The sequence below is a fragment of the Pseudopodoces humilis genome, chromosome 12, assembly GCF_049639895.1.
Source record: "Pseudopodoces humilis isolate 2021_Gansu_Grassland_sample_001 chromosome 12, ASM4963989v1, whole genome shotgun sequence".
NCBI lineage: Eukaryota > Metazoa > Chordata > Aves > Passeriformes > Paridae > Pseudopodoces > Pseudopodoces humilis.
In genome coordinates this window covers 2,349,139-2,357,414 of record NC_142211.1, presented here as the reverse complement: position 1 = coordinate 2,357,414, position 8,276 = coordinate 2,349,139, and positions in this window count along the sequence as shown.

Genomic DNA, 8,276 nt, shown 5'->3' with positions numbered 1-8,276 from the left:
CCGGTGGTCCTAGAGGTGAGGTGCTTATCCCGGACGAGCCCCCAAAATTCTTAAAAACGAGATTCACTTAATAAATTATAAAAAGAATTTAATATAAATAAAAGACAATTAGGAGACATAAGAAATAAAGCAAAGAGTTAAAACGGCCGGGTGCCTTGGCGCGCTGCCAAGAGCACACCTGGTATCCTATGGATACCCCTTTTATCCCCTCCTTGCTGTGAGGGGTTAATGCATATTCAAGCATGTCCCCTCCCTGGTTCCACCTTCTTAGATCATGCTTCTGCACAGTCTCAGTTTCTGCTTGTCATCATAATTTTTTTGCTGGTCATCATTATTCTTGCTGGTCAGCATTCTTTTGGAGTCTGGTTTCCTTTTCTCTGCAGATGGTCAGTTGTTGATAAGAGTCTGGGCCCCTCATCCTTCTTCTGAGGGCAGCTGAGCTTATCTTTCCCCCCTGCCCACGTCCTGGTACTGGCTTTTTGATAACAGTTTGGCTTCTATTGTTCTCTTGATAAGAGTTTGAGCCCCACTGTCCTTGCCCTCTGGGGTTTCCTTGCCTTGTACCTAGGAAATTCTTTTAAGCTTAAGACTTGTTAGCAAGAAAAAAGTACATACATAGCTAAAAAGTATTTAACATATAATATTCATCTGCGAAAGCCAATATCACAATACAAATTTATAACAATCCTTTCCTGTCTTGGCCAAGAAGGCTGTCACGGGGTCCCTGGTTCTGTTTTGTTGTTAATGCTGTAGTTATTGATGTTTGTTTGCCTTGTTATTCATACTAGTAAAGAACTGTTATCTCTATCCCCATATCTCTACCTGAGAGCACCTTGATTTCAAAATTATCATAATTCCGAAGGAGGGAGTCTACATTTTCATTCCAAAGGAGGCTTCTGCCCTCACTAGTGTCAGGAAAATTAATCCACAAACACCAGAGGTTTATGTCCAAAAAGGAGACAGAGGAGTCCTTTTACTTTATTCCAATAAAGGGAGAGGCCATGGGGCATTCCCCTGGGGTCTCTCAAAATTTTGGAGGCCGCAGCCTCCTTTTTATCCTAATTCCCCGACACTTGTCCCTTCTGTCTCCCCATAGGCTGAGGTACTTGAGAGGTACAGACTTCCCGGAATGCCTGATACCTGGGATTCCTCCTCCCCCCCAGTGCATAATCCTTTCCTAATTCTTAACCCTTGTGGAATTCATAGTGCTCTTTCAGTGTGTTATAAATGCATATTGTAATAAATTTTTATTGTTTGTTAATCAAATTTAATATGATTACTAAAATAAAATATGATTGCTAAAATTGTTTTAAAAGCTAACATTGCAGAAACACCTAACCACAATGACCACATATCCGGCTGTGAAGGCAAGAAGCTGAAACTGCAGAGCTGAAGCTGCAGGATGATATCCAGCTGCACAAAGAGGAAGTAGAACATCTCCTTATTAAGGAGGATTGCCTACCCACGACCACCAAGAGGCAGAAGAAGACCCCCTAGCAACAGGAGGTGCAGGCACTGATGCGATCCAGGAAGACACAGATGCAGGGGCTGTATAAAAAAGGGAACCTCCTCAGCAAGGCGCGCACTGTGTGCGGGACACTTAAGAGGAAGTGTCCCCCCTGGCCGCCCCAGCTGGTGTTTGCTTGCTTTACTGCTTCCTGAATTAATAAAATTTGCTTTCATTAATGATTATTTAAATTGTCCCTTCTATTTTGTCACGACAATTTATAACAATTTGGTGCCATGACTTGGATCCTGGGATCTGTGGTTTAGGGGTTCCCCCTCCAGGGAGGCACCCTATTCCTGTCTTCGGATAGCCCTGGTGTGGAGGATCTCTATTCCCCAGACCTGACATTCTGGACCCCCAAATTCGGTAAGCAAGCAAAAGGAAACCGTGGAACCCCTTACATTTTGTGTGCATGAAGACCAATCGAAGACCCAGGACAGGGTAAGTATAGGATTGGGATACTGTTTGGTTGGGGTTGGTGTTCCCAGAGCCTGGTGTCTGAGAGGTCTACTGGAGGCCAAGTGAGAGCGGACCCTTCATTAGTGCGGTTCCCACAGTCTGCAAGGACCTGGGCCATGAACAAGGGGAGCGTGTGTGTGACTGAGGGGGCTCTGGAAGATGGGACAGAAGGGGAGCAAGCCTTCTGGGCCCATGGGAGGGAATAAAGGGAAGTTGCCAAAGATCCCTCCCGACAGCCCGTTAGGGCTAATGTTGAAATGTTGTGATGAATCACCCTGGAGAAAAGAAAAAAGTAGAGAACAGATGATTTATTATAGTATTGAGGTGTGGGGAGGTAAAGCAATTCATGGACCAGGAGTAACATGGCCCCCACTTGGCTCTTCTGATGAGTGTGTCCAACAGGACTTGAACCTCTGGGTAAACAGTAAGACCCCCGTGAACCCAGAGGAAAGCGAGTATACCTCCCTTTGGTTTCCAAGGGACACACACAAGACTGATAGAAATGTCTCCTTGTATCCACTAAAAGATAGAAAGAAAGAAAAGGGAGGAGCGATGAATTATTATACCCACCTCCCTATGCCCCCCCGAGGAAGAAGATGAAGAAGCACAAGGGGAAGTACAAGCACAAGCACCACTGTTAGCACAAGCACAAGCACAAGCACCACCATTACCACAGGAACCACAGAGACCATTTACCCGGAGTTAGGCTAGGCAGAACCTGTATCCCTTAAGGGAGGTGCTGATGCCGGGTGGGAACAGCCAGGGCATTGGGTATGTGTCGGTTCCCCTTAATACTGGGGATGTCAGGGATTTTAAGAAGGAAATGGGTAACCTACTAGAGGATCCTTTGGAGGTGGCTGAACGTTTAGATCAGTTTCTGGGCCCCAACATATACACCTGGGAAGAACTCCAGGCCATCCTTGCCATATTATTTACGGCCGAGGAACGAGACATGATACACAGGGCAGGGACGCGGGTTTGGGATCTAACACATCAGGCCAGACCTGCCGCAGACACTAAGTGGCCCATGCAAAATCCTCATTGGAATCATCAAGAACAGCCAGGGCATAATAACATGGGTGATTTAAGGGCCATAATAATCTAAGGGGTAAAGGAATCTGTCCTGAGGGGACAAAATATTAATAAAGCATTTAAGGAGGAGCAAAAGAAGGATGAGACCCCAACAGATTGGTTGGAACATCTCCGAAAATGCATGCAATTATACTCAGGCATTGATTCCACTACACCTGTGTTGCCCTGAAAACTCAGTTTCTGAGCTTGCTGACATAGTTTTCTAAAGACTTTCCCAGGACAGTAACTGTAAATATAGATATGTGTACATTCTTTCTGATACACGTCTTGTGATGGACATCTCTCTCGGCCACTGCGGTTGGGAAAGTGTTATCCTGACCATCCAATCCCTGGCTGTGGTCAGAAACCTATAAATCCTGGGAGAAGAAATAAAGCTCTCCCTTTCACCACACCTCGACCTGTGTTTGTGTGACCTATTCATCTTCAGCAGCAACACACCTGTGGGACAAACCCTCATGAAAACCCAATTTGTGGCTAAATCTTGGCTGGATATAAGGAAAAAGTTGGAAAAAATAGAGGATTGGCAGGAGAAACCCCTGGATGAGTTGCTGAGAGAGGCTCAGAAAGTGTATGTAAGGAGGGAGGAGAAGTTTCAGAAAAGGCAGACTAAGTTGCTGGTGTCTGCAGTACAGGAGGGGGTTCGTAACCTGAGAGAAAGAGGGTTTATTAAGGGACCCCAAAGGGCGTGGAAAACCTGTTGGGAAAAGGGATTTGAGTGAAGTTGAATGTTTTTATTGTCACAAGAAAGGGCATTTGAAGAGGAATTGTAGACAGAGGATTCAAGAGGAGAAGGTATTTGAACAGGATTAGAGGGGGCAGGGGCTCTATTTTTTAGGAGGGACCCGTATAAAATCATCAAAGTCCTTGATAAAGTTGAAAGTGGGTCCTCAGCAAGAGGTACTCGAATTTTTAGTAGACTCTGGGGCGGAGTGGTCCACTGTCCAACAAGTACCTAAAGGATGTACACCTTCATCAAAACATATCCAAGTAGTAGGGGCCAATAAAGAACCCTTTTCAGCTCCCATAATTGAGAATGTACAATTAGAATCAGAATGTAAATTTGGAGTTGGACCATTGTTATTAGTTCCAGAAGCAGATTATAATTTGCTGGGACAGGATTTAATGATAGAATTAAATAAAAGCTTGGAAATAAAAGATAAACAATTGGCAGTAAAATTATGTCCTTTAAGGACACAAGATGAAGAGAAGATTAATCCAGAAGTATGGTATACTCCTGAAACTGTAGGGAAATTCAATATTGAACCTTTTGAAGTAATAATTAGAAACCCTGAAATCCCTGTAAGAATAAAACAATACCCCATTTCCCAAGAAGGGAGAAGAGGGTTGAAGCCTGAAATCGAGAGGCTGCTACAAAGAGGCCTCTTAGAACCTTGCATGTCTCCTCACAATACCCCGATTTTACTAGTTAAAAAGCCGTATGGCAACTACAGATTGGTGCGTGATTTGCAGGAAATAAATAAATGAACTGTGACCAGCTTCCCCCTGGTTGCAAATCCACATACATTGTTAAGTCAACTAAACCCCGAATATAAGGGGTACTCGGTTATAGACTTAAAAGATGCATTTTGGGCATGTCTTCTTAAGGAGGAGTGCAGAGATTATTTTGCTTTTGAGTGGGAAGATCCAGATACCCATAGAAAACAGCAGTTAAGATGGACTGTACTCCCTCAAGGATTTACCGAGTCACCTAATTTGTTTGGTCAGGCTTTGGGACAAATTCTCCAGGATTATGAATTAGGGATGGGGGTGATTTTATTACAATATGTGGATGATTTATTAATTGCAGGGGAAAGTGAAGAAAGTGTTAGAGCAGAAAGCATTAAATTGTTAAACTTTTTAAGTATACAGGGGCTTAAAGTGTCCAAATCGAAACTGCAATTTGTGAAGGACGAAGTGAAATATATGGTACATTGGATTACGAAAGGCCGTAAGAAGTTAGATCCCGAATGGGTAAAAGGTATTTTAGCTTTAGAACTCCCTAAAAGTAAGAGGCAAATTAGACAAGTGTTGGGATTAATGGGATATTGTAGACAGTAGATTGAAGGTTTTAGTGGAAAAGTTAAATTTTTGTATCAGAAGTTAGTGGGACAAGGAGCAATAAAATGGAGTGAAGAGGATTATCAGGCTTTTGAGAACTTGAAGGAAGATTTGATTCAGGCTCCAGTGCTCAGCCTCCCTGACATTAGGAGACCTTTTTATTTGTTTGTGGATAGTCAGGAGGGAACTGCTTATGGAGTATTGACCCAAGACTGGGCAGGGAAAAAGAAACCTGTGGGATACCTTTCAAAATTGCTAGACCCCTTAAGCTGAGGATGGCCCTCATGTTTACAAGCAATTGTGGTAGTAGCCTTGTTAGTAGAGGAAGCTAACAAACTTACTTTTGGGAGTAAATTGAAGGTATTAACTCCACATAATGTTAGGGGAATTTTACAACAAAAAGCTGAAAAATAGATTACAGATGCACGGTTATTAAAGTATGAAGGAATTAAAGAATTTTGATTCAGTCCCCCAACTTGGAAATAGAAATAACCTCTTTACAGAATCCAGCACACTTTTTGTATGGGGAATTTGAAAAAAACATGTCTCATGATTGTATTCAGTGCATAGAACAGCAAACCAAGATTAGAGAAGATTTGGAAGATAGTGCGCTGGAAGAGGGGGAGAAAATTTTTGTAGATGGGTCTTCTAGAGTAGCAGATGGAGAAAGGAGGTCAGGGTATGCATTAGTTAATGGAAAGACCCTTGAAGTGATTGAATCAGGTCCATTAAGTCGGGCCTGGTCTGCACAGGCATGTGAATTGTATGCAGTATTATGGGCATTAAAACTATTAAAAGGAAAAAAGGGAACTATATACACAGACTCAAAATATGCTTTTGGGGTGGTACATACATTTGGAAAAATTTGGGAAGAGAGAGGACTTATTAACTCCCAAGGAAAAGGATTGGTGCACGGGGAGTTAATTAGGCAAACCTTAGAGGCCTTAAGAGGACCCATAGCAATTGCAGTGGTCCATGTGAGAGGACACCAGAGGGGAGTAACCACTGAAATTAGAGGTAATAATTTGGCAGATGAAGAAGCAAAAAAAGCGGCAATAATGGTTTCTAAACAGCCAGAAAATAAAAATGGATCTTTAAATGGGAACGCTTATTGGTTTAATTTGTCCTTTACTAAACAGGAGGAAGAAATATTTAAGAAAGAAGGATTTATTAAAAAGGGAAATCAGTGGTTCCTTCCTGATGGTAGAGAAGTCCTCCCAAAAGGACTTGCTTGGAAAATACTCAGGGATATTCACTATAAAACACTCATTGGTTGGTAAGAGCATTAGTGGATCAGTTTACCAATAAATACATGTGTATGGGTATTTATAATTTGGCCAAACAATTAGTAGGGGCTTGTATGACATGTCAAAAAGTGAATAAACAGCACCTGAGAGACAAAGTGCGGGGAGGACGAGAGCTAGCAATCAAACCCTTTGCCCGAATACAAGTGGATTTTACCGAACTCCACAAAGTAGGAAGATATCGCTATTTGTTAGTCATAGTTGATCATCTCACCCACTACGTAGAAGCAGTTCCCACGGCCCGTGCAACTGCACAGACAGTAGTAAAAGCTTTTTTAGAACAAATAATTCCCCCATATGGCATAGTGGAGGTTATAGATTCAGACCAGGGACCACATTTTACTTCAAAAATAATAAAACAAACTCTGGAACCTTTAGGTATAAAATGGGATTATCATACTCCTTATCATCCCCAAAGCTCCAGAATGGTAGAGAGAGTGAATGGGGAAATAAAGAAGCAGCTAACCAAGCTGATGCTAGAAACCCGACTATCCTGGGTAATGTGTGTTCTGTTAACTCTTTTAAATATCCGCACTCAACCCAGGACTGATACAGGAATTTCACTCTTTGAAATGTTATTTGGAATGCCATATGACATGGAAATACCCCCAGACCACCCGGTATTAGAATACCAGCTGTTGAATGAATATATTTTAAATCTAATGAAAAGAAGGAATGAGCTGAGAAAACAAGGATTGATTACCCAGAGATCTCCCCTGAATGCACCTATTCACCGTGTACAACCTGGAGACTCTATCTTCATTAAAACTTTGAAAGAAACCTCTCTCACCCCTAAATGGGAAGGTCCTTTTCTTGTTTTGCTCACCACAGATACAGATGTACAGACTGCTGAAATAGGATGGATGCACGCCAGTCAGATAAATGGTCCAGTCACTGATGTATGGGAAGTGATTCCCCAACCTGATGAACTGAAAGTTTGGTTAAAACGTAAAACTAATGAGTGAAATTGTGTTTTGCCCTGTGTTGCCGCTGAAGATGAATAGATCACACGGACACAGGTCAAGGTGTGGTGAAAGGAAGAGAAAGTTTTTTTTTCCTCCCAGGATTTATAGGTTTCTGACCACGGCCAGGGATTGGATGGTCAGGATAACACTTTCCCACTGCACTGGCCATGAGAGATGTCCATCACAAGACATGTAGCAGAAAGAATGTACACATATCTATATTTACAGTTACTGTCCTGGGAAAGTCTTTAGAAAACTGTCAGAAAGCTCAGAAGCTGAGTTTTCAGGGGGATAGCCTTGAACTTAATTGTATTTGTTATCCTTTTATTTTTTTTAGGTGTAAGTTGTGTAAGGATAATTGGTGGGGACATTGTAGAACAGGATATCCCCCTAGAAAAATTTGTGGAGAATGTTACAACTATGAGAGGTTATTAACTTCAATCCATTTAGAGCAAGCGGTGAACATTGGGCAATTCAGAAAGGGGTCCCCTGAGTGGTGGAAAATATATGCACACAGAATCCATCCAGAAAAAGAGTGTGCACATTCTAATTAATCTGGGAGTGTACTTAATATATATGGGGAACTGGAAATCATCGAGGTGGTGTGCAGGAAATGCATACCCTGGCTACCGTGCTCAGCACGACAGGTAAAGAGTAAAAGTTGGAAACCGTATGTGACCCAGTGTAGAGCCAAAAGGATAGCCCCTGAAGAATATGACTGCTGCCGAGAAGATGGGATACCTCTCTGCTCCAAGCAAAGGAGTAGGCAGAGGAGGCAGAGACGTACAGAAACTGTGGGGAGCCAACACTCTCAGAGCAGTGATCCAGGAAGTTCCCAAACCTGTGTCATACCTGCGTCCCTCTAAAACACCACCTCGAATCCCTACTGCA